A 22,968-nucleotide genomic window follows, 5' to 3' on the forward strand; every position below is an offset into this window, starting at 1 on the left:
GTCTTGTTTTTGATTGTAAAAGGAGTGACTCTTACGTCCTCTTTTACAACACTTTGCCTTGTGATGTGTGCCCTGAGGCTTTGATTTTATCAGTATTCCGGTTTTGAAGCTGCTACCAAGCTCATAGGAGTCAATATATTCTGGAGAAATCTCTAAACAACGAAGCAATATGAGAAGGGAACGCCTAGGAGACATTGGGGTTTAGATATAGGCCTTGTCACAGTGGCTCTACCGTCTCCCACCAGGAGGGTAACCAGGGACACGTCCAAGGGGCCGAGAGCAGGCTATTAAATTAGGTTAACCTACTAAGTGTTTACCTTAGTTCACTTTGTCACGGATGATGCCACCGTTCCTTCCTCCACGGTGATCTCTTGATGCAGGAATAAAGAGTCCACACGCAGGGTTGAGGTTTAAAGGCAGAACTGGGAACGGTCAGTAAAGCCGTTTACTTAAACACAACTTGCAGTAAAATCCAATACAGTCCACACGTGACATCCATTGGCAGCATAGGTAGTGCAGGAGAACACGTGATGGGGACAGAGTGACTTACACAGGCTAAGTTATCTGTGGTTCTCTGGTCTCGGACACTTTCTCACGAACACTTGACCAACTCTCTACCGGTACACACTCACAGAGTAGTAGATTTGCACCCAACGCTGCACAGTGGGAACTCGCACTTCTGGTGGCCTTTCACTCTCCTATTCCTATCATATGTGGAAGAAGAAGGGGGCCCACAGCACACGTCTTTTATCCTCTTGGCCTCTTCTATATCCACCACACACAGACTAAAGATGTCTGAGTGCAGACCAGCTCCTCACAGGGCAGACAGGTAGATAGGACCAGCCAAGACAGACTCCAACAACTCACTTTTTGCACTCACGCATCTTGCAACCACATATATAAAACAAAGTCACATGACATACATAGAGATACTTTTCCAGACATAACCCAGACAGAAACCCATTTAGTGCTGCAGCTAGGCAATACACGTCATATTAACTCACATGGAACACCTTGACAATACTCATAAGCACAAGACTATATAGACCACCCAGATGCTTCCACACATTAATTTCTGTACACTACAGATGTGCTGTAGGAACATCTTAGCTGCTAGTGTCGGCATCATGAGGAGCCAGAGGAGAGACAGCGCAGACAAGTCTGCGAGCCCCACAGCAGGGCATGTGGCATACTTAGTTTGGCCAGTGAGAGAGCCAAAACCTGGGTTAGGTATGGTCCTGATAGTTGTGACGCTGTCTGGTGAGGCCCGAGTAGGAAGAGTTACAAAAGTCCTGACATTTATATTTACCCAAAAGATAAACACCATCATACTTTAAGCTCAAGACAAGATTTGTCATCACAGCATGCATTGTATGAAACTATTTTTCTCCAATATGGAGGGAGGTGATTTTTTTATGTAGATTGGTGGGTTTGAGCGCCAAAGCTGCTTTTTAACCTCCTAAGAACTTACCCTTTTTTTTTCATTTTTGTTTTTTCCACTCCACTCAAAAAAATTATAATTTTATTCATCCATCATTGTAGCTGTCTAAGAGCTTGTTTCTTTTTGCGGGCCAAGTTTTATTTTTCAATGGTACTATGTCATGGACCAATGTAATGTCATGTACCATATAATGTACTGAAAAACTTTAAAAAAAATTGTAAGTGGAGTGAAATGGAAAAAAAAACGCAATTTCGGCATCTTTAGGGGGTCTTGTTTTCATGTTGTACATACTGCAGCAAAAATGATATGCTAACTGTATTCTATGGGTCAGTATGATTACAGCGATACCAACTTTATATAGTTTTTGCTGTACTACTTTTAAAAAATAGTATATCTTTGGAAAAATTATATTTCTGCCACCATCTTCTGACAGCCATAAGATTACATTTTTGTTGTTGACATAGTTGTGCGAGGGCTTGTTTTTTTGTAGGACGTGCTGTAGTGTCTATTGTTACCATTTGGAATACATATGACCTTTTGATCGCTTTTTATTATGTTTTTTTGGGGGGGACGGTGTGACAAAAAATAGCACAATTCTGACATGCTTTTTCCTGGTGATGCTCATCCTGCAGGGTGAATAATGCGTTACTTTGATAGACCGAACTTTTATGGATGCAGCAATGCCAGATATGTTTTAAGGGGGTTTATTTAGAGTTTTATATTATAAATTTGGAAAAATGTGATTATTTTAAAAATTTTATTACCTTTTTAAAAAACAGCCAGGACCCACATTGTATGGAGTGGGATCATCTCCTGATCCCCCTCCATACAAACCTCGAAAGCACAGGACATAACTGCAGGTCCTGTGTCATTAAGGGTTCAGTCAGAAGAGCGAATTTCACACGCATGTATAGGCGCGTTTAAAAAACGGATCTATTAGAACCAATTCTTTCCAATGAAAGCGGTCACATGTCCGTTTTTCAGAAGCGCTTAAAATTCGCACCTGCAAAAGATAGGACATGTGAGTGCACGCAATTTTTTAATTATTTTTTTTTTACACTCGATCTGAGATTTTTTTTCCCCCCATTCCTGTACATGTGTGAAAATTTCACTCGTCTGACTGAGCCTTAAGGGAATAATCCCTGCGTGGCCATAATTGAGATAGTCAAGTTACTGCAACTGTATACCTAATTTTATTTGCATTTTTTCACTTCTACGAATATACACCATTACTGTTCAGCTAAAAGGGCATTACTGTTAGGCCTTAGTCACACGGGCGTTTTTTCACACGATTTGCGCATCGCATGACGGATGCGCATGCGCAAATCGCGTGACCGGCGCCGAAAAATCGCCCGAAAAATCGCCCGAAAATCTGCTCCTAGCCGCGTTTCATTAGAAACGGGCCGGAGCTGTCCAGCGCATTGCATTCAATGGAGCCGGCAATACAGCCGTCTCCATTGAATGCAAGCGCTGCGGGCGAGTGTGGGATGAATTGTCAGGAAGGGGTTAAATATATAACCCCTTCCCTGCAATGCATCCTGAAAAGTGAAAAAATAAAAAAAAGTATGTACTTACCTGCTCCTGGCAGCCGGAGATCCCCGCGGCTGTCCTGCAGTGGGTGTGAAGGGGGTGTGACTCAGGCTTGCCCCTGATTGGCTCAGCGCTGAGCCAATCAGAGGCAAGTCTCAGTCACACCCATTCATGAATTCATGAATGGGTGTGACTGAGATCAGCCTCTGATTGGCTCAGGCTGAGCCAATCAGGGGCAAGCCTGAGTCACACCCCCTTCACACCCACTGCAGGACGGCCGCGGGGATCTCAGGCTGCCGGGAGCAGGTGAGTACATCCTTTTTTTTTATTTTTTCACTTTTCAGGATGCATTGCAGGGAAGGGGTTATATATTTAACCCCTTCCCGACAATTAACCCCGCGCACGCCGGCAGCCCATTGCTTTCAATGGAGCGGCTGTATTGCCGCTCCATTGAATTCAATGGGCAAACATCGTTCTTCTCTGCCACAGCTGTTCCAGCTGTGGCAGAGAAGAATGATTTGTCTTCCATATGTTCTCAATGGGGTCGGCGCTGCTGCCGCCGGCCCCATTGAGCGCATATAGAGAAGAGAACAGGAATCGCAGATAGGTGCGATCTGCGATTTCTGTTCTCTAATTTATCGGACGAGCGCATAAAAAGCGCTCATGTGTCCGATACCATTGCAAAGCAATGGTTTTAAAAAATCGCCGGACGCATGCGCATGCGCAAATCGCGGCAATAAACGCCCGTGTGACTGAGCCCTTATGCAAAATTATATATATATATATATATATATATATATATATATATATATACACACACACACACGCACGTGTACTAAATAGAGATGAGCGAATGTACTCGGCCACGCCCCTTTTTCGCCCGAGCGCCGCGATTTTCGAGTACTTCCGTACTTGGGTCAAAAGATTCGGGGGGCACCGTGGGTGAGTGGGGGGTTGCAGCGGGGAGTGGGGGGGGGGGGAGAGGGAGAGAGAGAGAGTTCCCCCCTGTTCCCCGCTGCTACCTCCGCTCCGCCATGCCTCCCCCCGCCCCCACCCCCCGAATCTTTTCACCCCAGTACGGAAGTACTCGAAAATCGCGGTGCTCGATCAAGTAATTACTCGAGACGAGTATATTCGCTCATCTCTAGTACTAGACATTAACTTGAAATTCAACGCATTAAACTTACTGGGGTATCATCATTCAATGGGCGTGTAATACAGCAAAAGCCATTCAAATAGTCAAGTTACTTTATTTTGCTGCAACTGTGTATTTATAGTGTTAAGTGGCACGTTAACATTCGCTCCATCTGTTGATATATACACAGATGTAGCGAAAATTAACTAGATATACAGTTACTAAACCAACAAGATAACACGTTGGATATTAAAAATATCAAAAATCCATACATTTTTTATTAAAGTTCATTAACCGCTTAACCCCTAAGAGTACGCCATGGCAGGCTGGTACTTCCCACAAAATGACGTACCCTTACGTCATCGGGATAGCGCGAGATCATGACAGATCTCGCACTATCCTGCAGCGGGATCCAGCTGTCAGTGATAGCCGGCCTCCCGCTGCAACAGCAGGGGGGCATCGGAGATGCGCCCCCTGCCGTTAACCCCTTCCCTGCCGCGTAGATCGCGGCAGGGAAAGAGTTCACAGAGGGAGCGCGCTCCCTCTGTGTCTTCAGCCTGCTCCCGCGATGTTATAGCGAGAGCCCTGCCTGTCGCCATGGCAACAGGACGCCAGACACTGGCAGTAGCCCTGCCATGCCTTATCATAGCGATCATAAGTGCTGTGTTGCAGGTCCCTCAGAGGGACTCAAATTGTGTAAAAAAAGAAAAGAAAAGAAAAATGTAAAAAAAAAATGTAAAAAAAACCCTTTTTTGTGCTTTTTCTAATATTAGCATAAAAAAAGGTTAAAAAATTGCACATATTTGGTATTGACACGTCCATAACAACACGTACAAAAAGTTGAACATGCTTTTTATTTTGTATGGCAAAAAGCGTAAAAAAAACCCACTAAAAAACAGAGACAAAATGCTAATTTTTAGCATTTTGCCTCCGAAAAAATGCAATAAAAGTGATCAATAAAGCCCTATATTCCCCAAAATGGTACCAATTAAAACTACAGCTCGTCTCGCAAAAAGTAAGCCCTCATAGAGCTCTGTATATAGAAAAATAAAAAAGTTACAGGACTTTGAATGCAGCGATAGAGAAAAAAAAAGATTTCCAAAAAGGGGTTTTTATTGCAAAAAAAGTGGAAAAACCTAAAAAAAATAAGAATTTTGGTATCGTTGTAATCGTACCGACCCGCAGAAAAAATGTATTGTGTCATTTATGCTGCATGATTAACTTCCATCAGTAAGTTGAGAAAAAGTTATCCCCCTGTCTCTTGCATTTTACTTCTCTTCATTCAGTATTATATATGATAGGTAGCCTGGTACCTCCTGCATGATGACCAAGCAGCTTCAGGTTACACCTCCGACTAAATAAACCAGTAGGAAACTATTATTTGTTTAAACTTTGTCTCCCAATTGAAAAAAAAAAATGGTCCTTCATAACCCCATAAGGCCAGTTGGCTAGTTTCTTTGAGACAGATCAACTTACCTATCCTTAAGTCAAAATCTACTTGCCATTGAAACAAATGTCTAGCATTTTTATTTCTTTGGTTCTATAATTGATTTTGCGACTACTTTCTCATGTGGTAGAGTATACCAAGGTTCAACTACTCTTATTACAAAGAACCCCTTCCTTCCCGTGACTCTTGAGAAATAGAAAAAAGCTCCGCTCCCTTGCGCTACAAAGAGTCCCTGTGACTCCTGTATAGTTCTTAAAACAGGACACACAGAGAAAATGAATCAGCTCACTAGCAGGATGCGTGGACGTGACTGGAATCAATTACAGAACACAATAAGAAAAAGATCAAGCATCCATAAAGTCATGATTGAAACATATTAAAATCCCAACAGAAAGGACATACATTGGCACGACAAGAAACGCGCTTCAAGCTGTCACATCAGCTCTTGGTTACAGCCATGACGCGTTTCAAGATGTCACATCAACTCTTAGTCATAGACGACATGAAACGCATCATGTCCTTCTTGTTGGGATTTTAATGTTTCCATAAAGCCATGATTTTATGGATGCTTGATCATGGTCTTAAAACAGGACATGTGCTACTTCTTTCATATACAGGGTGTCCATACCTATCCAGAAGGAAAAGAGATCTTTCCAGCAGTGCATGAAGGTGCGTGTTTAGGCCTCACGGGGAAAATCAGGCCTGCTACGGATTCCACATGTAGAATCCGTAGCGGGTCCCTCCTGCCCGGCGGACATGAGCGCTTAAAATAACAACTTAAAAGAATTAACTCACCCGCAGCGGGCCGGGCACCTCTTCTCTTCCTCACGTCCGAATCTTCTTTTTCGGCCGGCGGATGAACTCGCTGGACACATCCGCCGAGCCGAAGCAAGAAAGATCCAGCCGTGAGGAAGAGAAGACGTGCCCGGCCCGCTGCAGGTGAGTTATTCTTATTTTAGGTCTCCCGTGGATCCGGACGGCTTCCATAGGCATCAATAGAAGCCTGCGGGACCCGTCCCCACGGGAGACCCGCACGAAAATGGAGCATGTCGCGTTTTTTTACATGCTCCATTTTTTAAAAATTCCCTTTTATTGACCATCCGCGGGTATTTATCTACCCGCGGGTGGTCCATGCATCCCTATGGAATGCGGATCCGCGGGCGGGAGAAGAGTTAAAATCCGCTGCGGATTTTAATTCTTCTTTTGCCCGTGGACATGAGGCCTTAGAGCCGCTTGTTCCGGTGCTAAAATAACTGAAGGACAAATTAGCATAACAATGCATGTATTCATTGATGGCAATTTAAAAATGCCACAAATGAATTAATGCAATAAGTGAAATAAAAAGGAAAGATCTATTTTGCCCCTGAATAGGTCTTTCTGCGCACACACAATCCTGATCCATGGCCTCCACGTTAGACCCGAGGGGCCTGTGAAATAGTGACCCCAGAAATGCTGCATGCTGTTCATTCTGTACATCTTTGTACTTTGTAAAGCCGCTAATAGCGGTCGCTTGGAACGCTTTCTGTAAGATAATTACACTCACTTTTTGTTTCGAGTCCTGCATTTATCTTTATTCTTCATAGTCCGAAATTGTTATGCTAATTAGTCATAAGTTGATTCCCTTCGGTTATCTTAGCGCTGCTCCACGCACGTTCCCTCCTGCAATGCTTTCAAAGAAAGATAACGGATAATGAGTCAGCATCACATCTGTAAATACAGCACTAAATGTACATTACCAGCAGAGCTGTGTTAACAAGGTCTGTTTTATATCCTGTACATCAGTGGTTGACATAAAAAAATAGTTGTGAGAAGAGCTGCACTTATTGTGTCTCCCAATTTGTCTTACATGCATATTTCATGCAAGTCGTGTGAGCGGCAACATGGCTGCCAATGGCAGATTGGTACAGTGTATTATGTATGCAACATCCGTGTGCGGAATATGCTATACCGATACGCTCATGTGTGCCTGGCCTATGTCATGCTTTTAACACACAGTTTCATCATGGCAGTTACCACCGGCTGTGGTTGATGCCGACACTGCCTCTATAATGGTTGGGAGCCAAGATAACTCAGATCTTACATTATTTTTTTATGGACCAACTATCAGCTGAAAAGTTTCTCAAATGAGAAATCACTCAGAAGTCGCTAGTCACTTTGTTTCAGCTCACTGACCCTCAAGGACTACTACTCAAGGACTACTGTGGGACTTCTCAATCAGTGTAAACAGGCAGCTGTTTATCTTTGAATGATTGCCTGTTCACAGTGAATGGAGCTGGGCAGCCAGAGATCTCTGGTACGCCCAACTCCATTCACTGTGAACAGGCAGTCATTCAAAGAGAGTTCATTTCCATTCACTGAGAGTTCATTTGCACAAGGAAAGACTAGAAGCAATAGAGCCGTCTCCATTTAAAGCAATGCGCTGCGGGCGAGCCCGGGATGAATTGTCGGTAAGGGCTTAAATATATAAGCCCTTCCCTGCAATTCATCCTAAAATGTGTTAAAATAAAAAAAAAATTGTATACTCACCTTCTCCCGGCAGCCGGAGCTCCGCGCGGCCGTCCTGCAGTGGGTGTGAAGGGGGTGTGAGTCAGACCTGCCCCCTGATTGGCTCAGCGCTGAGCCAATCAGAGGCATGCCTCACTCACACCCATTCATGAATTCATGAATGGATGTGAGTCAGACCTGCCCCTGATTGGCTCAGCGCTGAGAGGCAGCAGTCACTCACCCATTCATGAATTCATGAATGGGTGTGTGAGTGAAACCGGCCTCTGATTGGTCAGGGCTGTGACCAATCAGAGGCAGATCATTCAGCAGGCGGGGATTTTAAAGCCCCGCTGGCTGAATAGTGCCAAGAAGCAGTTCAGGAGAACTGACAGCGGCCGCGGCTGGACTCCGGCTGCAGCGGAAAGGTGAGTATACAATTTTTTTTTATTTTAACACATTTTAGGATGAATTGCAGGGAAGGGCTTATATATTTAACCCCTTCCCGACAATTCACCCCGCGCACGCCGGCAGCCCATTGCTTTCAATGGAGCGGCTGTATTGCCGCTCCATTGAATTCAATGGGCAAACATCGTTCTTCTCTGCCACAGCTGTTACAGCTGTGGCAGAGAAGAATGATTTGCCTTCTATATGTTCTCAATGGGGTCGGCGCTGCTGCCGCCGGCCCCATTGAGCGCATATAAAGAAGAGAACAGGAATCGCAGATCGCAGATAGGTGCGATCTGCGATTTTTTGTTCTATAATTTATCGGACGAGCGCATAAAAAGCGCTCATGTGTGCCACACCATTGCAAAGCAATGGTTTTATAAAATCACCGGACGCATGCGCAAATCGCGGCTAAAAACGCCCGTCTGACTAAGGCCTTAGGTGCTTTTTGCAGAAGCACATGTGAAAGGTCCTTAGAGCACACTGCAGATGGTTTGCTGTACAGGGTTTTTTTTGCTTTCACTTTTGATGTGTTTTTGTGGTCCATGGTGTTATTTTAAATTTGCAGCATGCTTGGGTGGGGCATTTTTTTCTAGCGGTTTCCCACAAACTTCTCTATAGGAAAAAAGGCAAAGAAAAAAGTCTATGCATGAACAAAAAACACTACAAAAAATACCTGCTTTCACATGGGCGACAGCGATGTCGGCATGGCGATTTTGTAGTGTCAGTGATGCTTTTGTTGTGAAAAAATGTTGTATCGGACTTTCTAATTTTAAAATCGCATCGCACGAAAATTGCAAGTTCATGCTATGCGATGTGATAAACAAGGCGGCTCCATAAGGAAACATGGGCTACAAAACATCGCAAATCGCAGCAACATAGCACCAGACAAAACATAGCTAATGTGAAGGAAACCATGGGCTTCAGGCCTCGTTCACACAAAGTCGTAAGATTTTCTCGTGATACGACAATGCTACAAATCGCATTTATGTGAAGCCCCTGCTTTCCTATGGGTTACTTCACACGTGCACTGTTTTGTAGCATGCAACAACCCGACACAAAGCCATAACCTAAGCCCTAGCTGCAGGGGGGAAAAAAAACAAAACACATACATCACCTAAGAAGTGCTGTCAGCTCGAGCCAGTCTACTCCCCCGTCCCTGGCAGATGTCTACAGTTGTCTTCAACATCTCTTCTAAGCATGGATTAGAAAATCCCCGCCTCTAGGAAAAAATAAATGCCTGTGATTGGTTCATTGAGCACTGGCTCTGATTGGCTGAGCATCACAGCGCACAGCCAATCAGAGCCAGCGCTTCTAGGAGGCGGAGGTTGTTCAATCCCTGGCCAGAAGAGATGATGAAGAACAGTGCTGGGGATCGGGGAGAAGATAGGCCGCAGCTGGACAGAGCTTCTAAGGTGTTTTTTTTCCCTGCAGCTAGAGCTTAGGACTCTTCCGCTAGGGGCGATTTCCTCATATGATTTCCTTGCATTTCAAGACTGCAAGAAACTGCATGAGCCTGTGTTTTCCTATGGGTTTTTCCACACATGCAGTGTTTTGTAACAAGCGAGATAGCGAGATTACAAAATCGTGGCATGCTGTATACAACCGCAATTTGCGATTTTTGTAGCCCATGTTTCCCTATGGAGTCTGCGATTTTCTAGCATCGCATAGCAGCCACTAGCGACACGCATGCTGTGCTATTAAAAAAAAAAGAGCTGCTTGCTATGGAGATCTATGCAGATTCTCCAGGACCTGGTTTCCCAGCAGCGTGGGGTAAAATTACTCGATTTTGTAGCCCATGTGAAAGCGCCCTCAGGCTGCATCCACACGGGCAACAGCAATATCACTGCTATGTAACCGTGAGTTTGTAGCGTCAGTGATGCTTTTTTCTCGGGAAAAATGTAGCATTGTGTTGCTGCTACTTACGATTTTGTAGCAAGAAGGGTAATACGACTTTCTAATGTTAAAATCGCATCACATAGCATGAAAATCATAAGTTCATGCTATGCGATGTGATAAACAGGCAGGCTCCATAAGGAAACATGGGCTACAAAATATAGCAAATGCGGCTGTATGGAGCATGCCGCGATTTTGTGGTCTCGCAATGTCGCAGGCTACAAAACATCGCTAATGGGGAAGAACCCACAGGAAAGCATGGGCTCCACATACATGTGATTTGTAGCAATGTCGCATCACTACAAAATCGTGCAAGAAAATTGCCCATGTAGGTTGGTCCATAAGTGCAGGCATCATCAAAAAATTGCATATCATTTTTCTAGTTTTTAAAAAAATGTTTATTAAACACTATAGGGGTAACTTACTTAGACCAGTATTTTATATATTGGTATAAGTAAAAGATGCCCCCGACTGAAGAGCGTTGAGTTTACTTAGAATTGTACGTCTCTTAATAAGCTTGTCACATGTCTAGCCAGTCTAGCCAGTCACTTGTGCCAAACTGAAATCTATACCAGCTATGAGTTGAGGTGGATTTTTAAGCTACAATTTATTCTAGTTGCTGGAGTAAATAGTAAAAAATCAAATGGGCCTCTGAGGCCCTGACCACTTTTAGAAAAGACTGGAACACAAAAGGCCTAAACATTTTTACGAAAACTTTGCAAACGCCAAAATCTGTGAAATTTATATACCAGTAAGTGTCAGCATCAGGAACCTTACCTTTTTTTTTTTAAAAGATCATAAAACATATAAAAACAAATGTAATGGTCCACATAAGTTAAGATGTTTTTGATACTGCACGGTGAATGGTATAAGAAAACTAGAAACTATTAGGAAATTATAGCACCAGTGTTTCTGGTGGGGCAATGTGCCACACAGCTCTGCTACATGCATATCACACACACAGCTCTGCTACATGCACGTCACACAAACACATCACTGCTACATACATTGTTCATCTCATACAACAGGGATCTGAAGCAGCACAGCACTGGAGATGAAAGACCTGTGATGATGTCATGCTGCGCACCTGATCGCATGACAGTGATGCTCATCCCGAGTAAATGACTTACATGCTCTGCCACTGATCACATGACGGTGACGTCATCAAAAGTCCTGCATCCTTGTGCAGATTACAAGCAGACTACAAACCCTGTGCGGCCTCAGCTGCGAAGAAATACTAACAAACACCTAGCCAGACAGCAGCCGTTTGCGTACAGGACCTTTGATGATGTCACCGTCATGTGATCAGGAGTGGAGCATGTAAGTCACTTCCAAGCCAACTCAATCACTCACTGAGGGATGGATAGATGGAATCATTTTCAGGTTTTTTCAACTCACGCCCCAAAAATGAATGCAAAGTAAACACTAAATTATATGTATTCTAAAATGGTCACATCAAAAGTATGACTCCTGAAAAAAACAAGGCCTCACACAGGTGCATCAACAAAAAAAGTCAAAAAGTTATGGCTGTTGGAATGAAGGAAGGCAAAGACAAAAAGAATCCGCAGTGTCAGTAACACCACAACTGTCTGCGTTACTGAGGGGTAAATTAAGGTAATTTGGTTGTTTTCAACTACAAAATGACAGAACAAAAAAAAATCAGTAGAAAATGAGAATACCTTAGAAAAAGAGGAAACAACAAGAAGTAAGACGCAGATGGTGTTTTGGTTTCTGATGGAGGTGTCTGTGGGGTCCACATGTATGTTTCTGATCACATCAGTGCCAGCTGTGCATAATTCCTGGTATTCCAGGGATTCTTTGCTTATGCCAATATGGTCACAGCCAGTGCCAATATACTCTCGGCTGATGCCAATATGGTCGTACTGAAAAGACGCTTGTTATTGTGATGTCCTGTGGAACGGAACACAATGTACCATGTCAGATATAACTCAACATGTGTGTCTATTTAACGAGAACTGTCATAAAAGTAATTTGTAATACCTTGTATTGATCTCCTTCATCTACACAGGTGTTTAAAGCTGAAAACACTGAGGCAGATAATGAAAACACATTATAGGAAGTATACAAAGCAGTAGGTTGCATTCCACATAGTTCAGTATACAGCACTATTTCTTCTATTGGAACCAAAGGTTTGGTGCCATGTTAGCCAGTAGAGCTAACATCATGTATTTTTGTTAGCCATTAAAAGGTATCATATATACAAGGTTACGTGGTTTCTCTTGCTGGGAACAATCACATTTTCCATCGGAACAAAATGGGGAAACTAACGGAATGGAAACACAAAATTAAATTGTTTAATTCTGTTTTAATTCAGTTTCTCCGTTCCAAAAATGGAACAGAAAGCCCCAACAGAGCCCTAAGGGGAGATAGCTGCGCAAAAAAAGTTGTGTGAAAATCGCGTGAATGGATGATTTTTTTGCAATCAAGTCCCGAGCCTCATTAGTGGGAAAATCGCCCATTCACACGATCAGGAGTGGCGTATTGCCAAAAAATGTGTTGCTGTGAGAGAGAGATTTTTATTTCGTTTGGGCAGCACAAAACCTTCGACTCACTACATATACCCATCTGACATTCTTTATCAGTACTACCTGCTGTTAATCTCATTACCCGTCCCTCAGCATTTTTTCACAAACTCCCTCTCCCTCTCATTGCCATTGTTTAGCAGCATTAGCTAAACAATGGCAATGTTTAACTAACTTTGCTAATTTCCCTCCCCTCACATACACTACTATAGCACTCTGTGTCAGCCAGTCATGTTTTTCAGTCAAAACAGGTCAAGACCTGTGTTTTTGCACAGCAGGGAATTTCAGTCGCTGATGTCCTATTTTTTTTTTAGCTGCGATTTTTTTTTTTTTTTGCCATGGCTAAAATTCCTTTAATTGAACTTTTCCATAGTAAACCATTGGTTCTAATAGTTGCAATTTTTTTTGCATGTAATTTAGCTGCGCAAATTCCCTCATGTGAACGAGGCCTAATGCAAATGTGAACGAGCCCTTAGGTAGACACTCTCCTAAGTAACACAAATATTTTCAGGATGGGGATGGATTTATAAATCATGCCTATCTGGTCTGTTGAAGAGGGTTAATAAGCAGTATTAGGACTGATCAAAGAGTGCATTGGATATTGGAGGAGAGTGTTGTAATATATAATAGAAACAGAATCCCTGTCCACCAGCTCATGGATTAATGTTACCGGTCTGTGAAGCAAAGATAGTAGCTCTCAGACAGATTAAGAAGGGAATATCCTCCCAATTTAGCGATTCTATTTCTAATAACAAAACAAGGGCTTTAATGTATATAATTCACTAATACCTACATAGGTTGGGTGGATATCAGGTACCCCTTGTGATAGTATAATCGTGACCAATGGGATTTTGAGTGTGGTTTTTGGTTTCCCAACAATAACCAAGCCCACACCAAAGTGTGGTGCAAGAAAAAGCCTGCAGGCATATTTATATTACATTGTGCAGCATAGTGTGGATTTGTGTGTGAAGTAGCCCTCATGGAACTTCATGGTGACTTCTGTCATTTTACTCCCGGTTTACATAGCTCCAACATATTCTGCAGCACTGTACAATGATTGCCACCATTGTCAGCAGTACTTGTCCACAATGAGGATCACAATTTAGTTTCCCCTATCTCAGGCATACTGGGGGCAATTTTAGAACCAATTAACCCCTTAAGGACACAGACTTTTTTTAATTGATTTTTTTCTTACCACTTTCAATTCTGTTAATCTTCCATCGACGTAGCTGTCTGACTGTTTGCTTTTTGCTGGATGAGTTGTATTTTTCAATGGTACTATTTAATGTGCCATATAATATACTAATTGGAGTGAAATAGAAAAAGAAAAGAAATTCCACCATCCTTGGGGGGGGGGGGGGTTTGTTGGGGGGAGGTGTCTTGCTTTAGCGGCATACACACTGCAGCAAAAATTACATGATGACCTTATTCTATGAGTCAGTATGATCGCGAAGATACCAAAAAAAGGTAAAATATATTTGAAAAAGTATGTTTTCTATCGCCATAGCTTTTTTATTTTTTCATTGACAGAGTTGTGTGAGGGCTCATTTTTTTGTCAAACATTCTGTAGTTTCTATTAGTGCCATATTGGAGTAGATGTGACTTTTTGATCATTTTTTATTAAACTTTTGCCTGGAATTGGGGTAACCAAAAAAAAGAGATTTTTGTGTTCTGTATTTTTTTCTTCTAATGACATTCACAGTGCGGGATAAATAATAATAATAATCTTTATTTGCATAGAGCCAACTTATTCTGCAGCGCTTTCAAAGCACGACTGAAAACAAAACAAGACGACAATTGCATGTGGTATTCAGATATTTGGAAACAAATGGGGTGGGGGTGATAAGGAGGTACAGGGGCAGAAGATGTGTATGATAGGCAAAGTGGAAAATGTGGGGGGCCATAGGGAGAGGCAGGGGGCATATTGTGGGGCGTGGGGGATCAGATTAGGAAATTTGGTATGCTACTTTGAGTAATGCATTACTTTGCCAGATTAAATGTAGCGATATGAAATATATATGTATACCGTGTTTCCCCGAAAATAAGGCACCCCCTGAAAATAAGGCACCCCCTGAAATTTGCAGAAGTCCCAAATATAAGGCACCCCCCGATAGTAAGGCATAGTAAAGTGTGCAGGCAAGTCAAGAGGCCTGTCCCCTGCTGCCATCCCCGTTGTCTCCTACCTCCAGATGTATAGGTAGACAGTCTGCTGTTATCCTGTCCCTGCTGTGCTGTACGAGTGTGCTGTTGTGAGCTCCCCTTGCTGGCTGGAAAAGTCCATACTGTACGTTCTGTTCCTGCTGTACATGTCTGCTGTGATGAGCTCCCCCTGGTGGCCGGAAGCTGCAATACCATCCCTGCTTACAAGTGGTACAGGAACTTCTGTCTGCAGACAGGTACGTTACTTTACAGCCCTTATTTTTTTATGGCTCTGTGTGTGAGTCAGGCAACCTGTGTGTGATTCTTAAGGCTGGGTTCTCACAGAGCGTATTTCCAGCGGAAATCTCGCAGTTTGGCCACAGCGACAAACAGCGAGATTTCCGCCGGGAAAGCGCTGCTTCAACACCCACGGCACTCAGCCGCTTGATTTGAAGTGACCTGGCTGCACGCTTTTCCGTTTCTGTGGCTGGTGAATCCGCACCACAACACCGGCTTCTCCCAGCTTTGCCGTGACAGATTTGCTGTCCCATGTGGATGAGATTTCTGAGAAATTTTGTCCACAAAGCTGGCCAATTGAGGAATTAGTGGCTACAGACGGATTTGCCGTGGCAAAATAAGACACCCCCTGAAAATAAGACGTAGTGCATATTTGGGAGCAAAAATTAATATAAGACGCGTCTTATTTTCGGGGAAACAGGGTAGTGCTGACCTATTTTATCTTTTTTTGTACAAATATTGTAAAGTTTTGGCTGCCTTCACTTGGTCATGCACACCTGCTGCCCATTTACCTTCTGTCCCTCCTATTGGACCATATGAATGGTATCCTATAGAGATGAGCGAGCGTACTCGGAAAAGCACTACTCGCTCGAGTAATGTGCTTTATCCGAGTATCGCTGTGCTCGGGTCTGAAGATTCGGGTGTCGCTGCGGCTGACAGGTGAATCGCAGCGGGTAGCAGGGGAGAGCGGGCGGGAGAGAGGGAGAGAAAGATCTTACCTCCGTTCCTCCCCGCTCTCCCCTGCAGCTCCCCGCTCCGTGCCGGCACCCGAATCTTCAGACCCGAGCACAGCGATACTCGGATAAAGCAAATTACTCGAGCGAGTAGTGCTTTTCCGAGTACGCTCGCTCATCTCTAGTATCCTACCTTCCCTGGTCTTATTTGTAGGCTTAGTCCCAAGAGGGGAGCATTCTGAGAGGTAGGAACTCAGCTTTCCCAGGTTGAGATTATACTACCTGGTTTTAGCATTAGGACTAGAGATGAGCGAACCTACTCGGCCACGCCCCTTTTTCGCCAGAGCGCCGCGATTTTCGAGTACTTCCGTACTCGGGTGAAAAGATTCAGGGGGCGCCGTGGGTGAGTGGGGGGTTGCAGCGGGGAGCAATTTGAAATTTTTGGTTTCTGCTTCTATTGTATGTTGCAGCCATGGTTTAACGTGCACCTATATATTTCTATTGAGATATATTTCCATTGGGTAGTGCTGACCTATTTTATCCTTTTTTGTACAGACTTTATAACCCTGTGAATGAGTTTATCCAGCAAGAAAATTAAAAGATTTCACATGCTGCCCTGAGATAACTGTGCAGGCCAAAAACATCTATTCTAATAGGAAATACTAAATTGTAATGGTTTCCTAATAATTAAAATTCCTTTGTGCAACTGCAGATACTGTGAAGAGCTCAGACCTGCAAAATTAATCAAGTGAGTTCCGTCCACATTTCCTTCTCCGTTCAGCCAATTTAACAGCAAGAAAAGTTTAGCATGCAGCAGTCAGAGTGGGAACTGTTGGGCATTGTTGCCATCTATTGTCCAGCAGAGCATCATGTTATAAATGGAAGTAATGGCAGAAATGTGAATAGAGCTTTACAGTTTTTTAAAGAAATATAAGGCCAACAACGTAAATATCACAAATAGAGATGAGCGAGCATACTCACTAAGGGCAATTACTCGAGAGAGCATTGTCCTTAGCGAGTACCTGCCCGCTCGGAAGAAAAGATTCGGGTCCCGGCGGGGGGCGGGGAGCAGCAGGGGAGAGCATGGGGGGAACAGAGGTGAGATCTCACTCTCCCTCTCCCCCCCCCCCCCCCCCCCCGCTCCCTTCTGCTCACTCCCGCAACTCACCGCTCACCGAGGCCGGCACCTGAATCTTTTCTTCCGAGCGGGCAGGTATTCGCTAAGAGCAATGCTCGCTCGAGTAATTGTCCTTAGCGAGTATGCTCGCTCATCTCTAATCACGAACCCTAAGAGCCCAAGGTGCTGCATAATGGTTGATGATATTTAAAAAACTGAGTTCATAGGTTGTTTTAAAAGTTGAAACCATCAATTCAGAAGCTTTTTGATAGTTATACTTGAACTATTTTGTCACATCTAATCCTCTTCTTTTTCAGCTAGGTGCTCAATTATTTTCAAGATTTTGGATCAATAGTGAATAAAATGGAATAACCAAGTCTAAAAGTACAGAATCCAAAACCAATCAAATATTACACTACTCGAAGAGGTTTTCACATTACTTCAAATTGATTTACAACTCTTTTGTCCTTCCCAGTTTCTGCTGACCAGGACATGTGACTGCTGGAGCCAGTCACTGGCTATAGCCTTAGTCAGACGGGCGTTTTTAGCCGCGATTTGCGCATGCGTCCGGCGATTTTATAAAACCATTGCTTTGCAATGGTATCGGACACATGAGCGCTTTTTATGCGCTCGTCCGATAAATTATAGAACAGAAATCGCAGATCGCACCTATGTGCGATCTGCGATTCCTGTTCTCTTCTCTATATGCGCTCAATGGGGCCGGCGGCAGCAGTGCTGACCCCATTGAGAACATATAGAAGACAAATCATTCTTCTCTTCCACAGCTGTAACAGCTGTGGCAGAGAAGAACGATGTTTGCCCATTGAATTCAATGGAGCCGGCAATACAACAGTCTCCATTGAAAGCAATGGGCTGCCGGCGAGCACTGGATGAATTGTCGGGAAGGGCTTAAATATATAAGCCCTTCCCTGCAATTCATCCTAAAATGTGTTAAAATAAAAAAAAATTGTATACTCACATTTCCGCTGCAGCCGGAGTTCTGCCGCGGCCGCTGTCAGTTCTCCTGAACTGCTTCTCGGCACTATTCAGCCGGCGGGGCTCAGCGGGACCAATCAGCGGCAGCTCCTGCTGAGCCAATGAGAGGCAGCAGTCACTCACCCATTCATGAATTCATGAATAGGTGTGTGAGTGAAACCTGTCTCTGATTGGTCAGGCTGTGACCAATCAGAGGCAGATCATTCAGCAGGCGGGGATTTTAAAGCCCCGCCGGCTGAATAGTGCTGAGAAGCAGTTCAGGAGAACTGACAGCGGCCGCGGCAGAACTCCGGCTGCATCGGAAGGGTGAGTATACAATTTTTTTTTTATTTTAACACATTTTAGGATGAATTGCAGGGAAGGGCTTATATATTTAAGCCCTTCCCGACAATTCATCCCGGGCTCGCCCGCAGCGCATTGCTTTCAATGGAGACGGCTGTATTGCCGGCTCCATTGAATGCAATGTGCTGGACAGCTCCGGCCTGTTTCTAATGAAACGCGGCTAGGAGCAGATTTTCGGGCGTTTTTTCGGCCGATTTTTCGGCGCCGGTCACGCGATTTGCGCATGCGCATCCTTCATGCGATGCGCAAATCGCGCGAAAAAACGCCCGTGTGACTAAGGCCTATAGAAGATCATTGCCATGGCCAGTGATTGGCTGAAGCATTTACATGTCCTGGTCAGCAGCAACCAATAATTACACAGTGGTTGTGAAAAAATTTTACATCATGGGAATACTCCATTAAACCCCCTTTAAGACCAAGTCAACTAGTGACAGTGTCTAAAATAGACACCAAAAAACTGTAATTCGTGCTGTGGAGCATCATTAGAATCAACTAAACTATAGGTAGTTTGCTTACACTGCCGTGCTGTGTGGTAGTAGGTATAATACTGTGAGCTTTAACTCAAAAACGGAAATAAAATTAGGCTTTCTTCACACACACACACTTTTTTGTGTTTTTTGGGGGCGAGAAAGAATGTCATGATTTTCATGCATGTTTTATGGATGTTCTTTGGTTGGTATTTTCGCTTTATCATTTATTGACACATATTTTTTTACCTATTTTCTATAGAGAGGTCTATGGAAAAAAACTTGATAAACACATTATTCTTAGAGCATGCTGTGTTAAAAAGAAATCCTATACATATTCAGTAAAAACTCACTAAAAGTCAAGAAAACTAGAGCAAAAATATACTATTTGGGGAAAACAAAAAAACCCCCAACAAAACACAATAGAAACATAGCATTTTCAAAATAGCACGATGGGTGTAAACTCCCTTACGGATTTAAAAGCTGAACCATCTGTGGCATGCATGACAGTTCGTAAAAGTTGAATGAAAAGTGAGAGTGGCTTGGCCACGATTTAGGCACACCTACGAAATGGGGTATTATTAAACAAAAGTTGTGAAAAGTTGCAAACGAAAAAAAATGGTACATCTCTACTTCACATTGTCACTTTTTCTATACCAGTTGTCAGTTATCAGCCAAGGTTAAACATAATGGCAGTGGTGTGGGTTGTGACAGATTTACCAAAGAAGACAAATATAGTTATAAATCTGTCACAACCTACATCAATAAATTACCCAATCTTTAACTTGGACATTGGCTAAAATGATGCCATTTTTGATAAATGTGGGCTTACGTGTAAAATTTAGAGCTCCAATATCTATACAGATATGCTATGAAGTTATGGTGACTTTTAACCTTAAAGGGGTTGTCCAATATTATAAAAAAACATTGCTGCTTTCTTTGAGAACATTGCCTGTCCACTGGCTATCTTTGGTATTGCAGTTTAGGATTATTGACTTCAACAGAGCTGAGCTGCAATACCAGACATAACCCATGCACTGGTGAAAAAATAGCTGTAAGTGGAGGGCAGCGTCCATTGTTGATATGGAGCTCTTGTAAAGTTAAACTCGTGATCAATTAGTATTTTCTATTTTACTTTCCCCAAGTAAAGAATAAACTGAAAAGTTAAATCATAGGAGACCATTAATTTTGAAATGTGCAAGAGAGAATGTATGATTGATAGAGATGAGCGAGCGTACTCGTCAGAACTTGATGCTCGTTTCGAGTATTAGGGTGCTCGAGATGCTCGTTACTCGAGATGAGCACCACGCGGTACTCGTCTCGATTAAACGAGCACTGACCATTGAATTCAATGGAGCCGGCAATACAGCCGGCTCCATTGAAAACAATGGCCTGCTGGCTCCCTGCATTCCTTTTCAGGGAAGGACTTTACATATAAGCCCTTCTCTGAAAAAGAAAGATTTTAGTGTAAAAAAGAATAAAAATGCAGGCATTCTCTTCAATAGAGCCGCTGCTGCTGCCGGCGGCTCCATTGAAGACAATGGCCTGCTGGCTCCCTGCATTCCTTTTCAGGGAAGGGCTTTACATATAAGCCATTCCCTGGAAATGAATTAAAAGTGATTTAAAAAACAAAAAAATAGATACTCACCTCCCTTCAGCTGCCGGGGCACAGGCGCTGTCTTCTCCTGCTGTCCCCTGCACTGTGGTGCTGAACTGCTGATCTATCACCAGCGGGGATTTAAAATCCCCACCTGCTGAAAGAGCTGAATGTGATTGGCTGAGGTGCTCCCTGCTCAGCCAATCAGAGGCAGCTCTCACTCACACCCATTCATGAATTCATGAATGGGTGGCAGGGACCAATCAGGGGCAGCTCTCAGCTGTCAATCAGAGGCAGCACTCACTCACCCATTCATGAATTCATGAATGGGTGTGAGTGAGAGCTGCCTCTGATTGGTGAGGCTGTGACCAATCAGAGGCAGCTCATTCAGCAGGCGGGGATTTTAAATCCCCGGCTGCTGAATACTACACAGAGCAGTTCAGGAGAACTGCCGGCCAAATGCGGCTGAACTCCGGCTGCAGCGGAAAGGTGAGTATACATTTTTTTTTTTTTTTACACATTTTAGGATGATTTTCAGGTAAGGGCTTATATTTTTAATGGAGCTGGCTGTATTGCCGGCTCCATTGAATTCAATGGGTCAACATCGTTCTTCTCTGCCACAGCTGTTACAGCTGTGGCAGAGGAGAACGATCTTTATGCTGACAGTGCGGGGTGAGGGGGTCTCACTCTTGCCACTATTGTGGCTTAATAGTGAGACCTCAGAGCCCGAAATGCAGCCCTGCATGTTGCTCCGCACCTGCCCTATCCATTTCTGTGTTTTTTACATGACTTTGGTGATTTGCTAAGATTTTCACAAATGAAAACCTTAGCGGAGCACCAGTCATATACAAAAATGCTCGAGTCGCCCATTGACTTCAATGGGGTTCGTTACTCGAAACGAACTCTCGAGCATCACTGAAAGTTCGACTCGAGTAACGAGCACTCGAGCATTTTGGTGCTCGCTCATCTCTAATGATTGATGACTGTCACACTGTAATGCTAGATTTGGGAATTTATAGCATTAGGGCTTACTCACACGAGTGTATATTGGCCGCATTTTCACGGCTGGCCAATATACGCGACAATCTAATGCATTGGATTCCAATGCATCAGTTCAGATGTCTGATTTTCCCGTGTGTAAAAACAGTCGGCCCAAAAAGATACGCATACGGTGCGCATTCTGGCCAGCCATTTTTACGCCGACTGCAAAAGATAGTTCTGGAACCATCTTGCGGCCAGTACCCTAGATTCCTATGGTAGCCTATGAAAGCTGCCAAAAAAGGGAGGTGGGAGGGAGTTTAGCACAAAAAGGAACTTATCCTTGTAAGATAAGGAGCTCCTATAATGACCGCGGACAGAATACGGATCTCCAACACACAGCAGGACTATAAGATCCCTGGGACATTCAGATGTTCCACATCCAACGTTGTGTACCTAATCTCGTGCAGTGAATGTCCTGTTGGGTGGGGCTTTATATTGGAAAACAGGACAAAAACTGAGAGCCAGGATGAGATCTCACCACCACTCAATTAGAGAGAGAAAGACTGAACTACCTGTGGCGAAACATTTTTGTGGTCACGGACACAGCATAGAGAAGATAAGAATTATCATACTGAAGGGCAATTTCAAGTTTCAGCATCACAGAAGAATTTGGGAGTACAAATTTATGGCCATATATGATACCCTCAAGAATGGAATGAACCTCAGCCCGGGATTCTTGCATAAGTGGAGAATATGAAAGGTCTGAAGGAGATCCCTCCAACCATTATATATATATATATATATATATATATATATATATATATATATATGTATATGATTGTATTTTTTTTATTAAACTTCATAAAAATTCAGAACTTGATTTGTAAGAATGTTGCCACCTAATAGATGGCGCTGCATCTCCTTCCATGTGCAGGTTGCAGAAGAGATAAGACACATCATAAAACTGTCACATTCCTGAGCTCAGTGGACTGATTAAGTATTTATGTCTCAGCTCACACAATTTGTCTGTTGTTTTAAGTGCAAAACAGTATCAAATTTCTGTGTGTGAACATTTGTATTTCAATCAAGAGGGGTGTCCTCTCTGCATTTGTATATTATATATGTGCCCCATTCAAACTTGTTCTATTGTAGCCTGATGGAGGATCAGTAGAAGACCTAAAAGCTTGCTATAACATCATGTATTTTTGTTAGCTATTAAAAGGTATCATATCTACAAGATTACTTGGTTTCTCTCACTGAGAACAATCACACTTTGTTCTACTGGCTAACACCGTACCAACACCCTTTTTTTTCTTGTGCTGAATCTATTTATCACTAAACAAAAATTACTGCAAACTGTGTATCTGTGCCTCCAGTTCCTCTGTCGTATTCCGAACCCTTGTATACCACCATGGCTACACTACATTAAGACCTTTGT

This window comes from Eleutherodactylus coqui, chromosome 2, assembly GCF_035609145.1.
Source record: "Eleutherodactylus coqui strain aEleCoq1 chromosome 2, aEleCoq1.hap1, whole genome shotgun sequence".
NCBI lineage: Eukaryota > Metazoa > Chordata > Amphibia > Anura > Eleutherodactylidae > Eleutherodactylus > Eleutherodactylus coqui.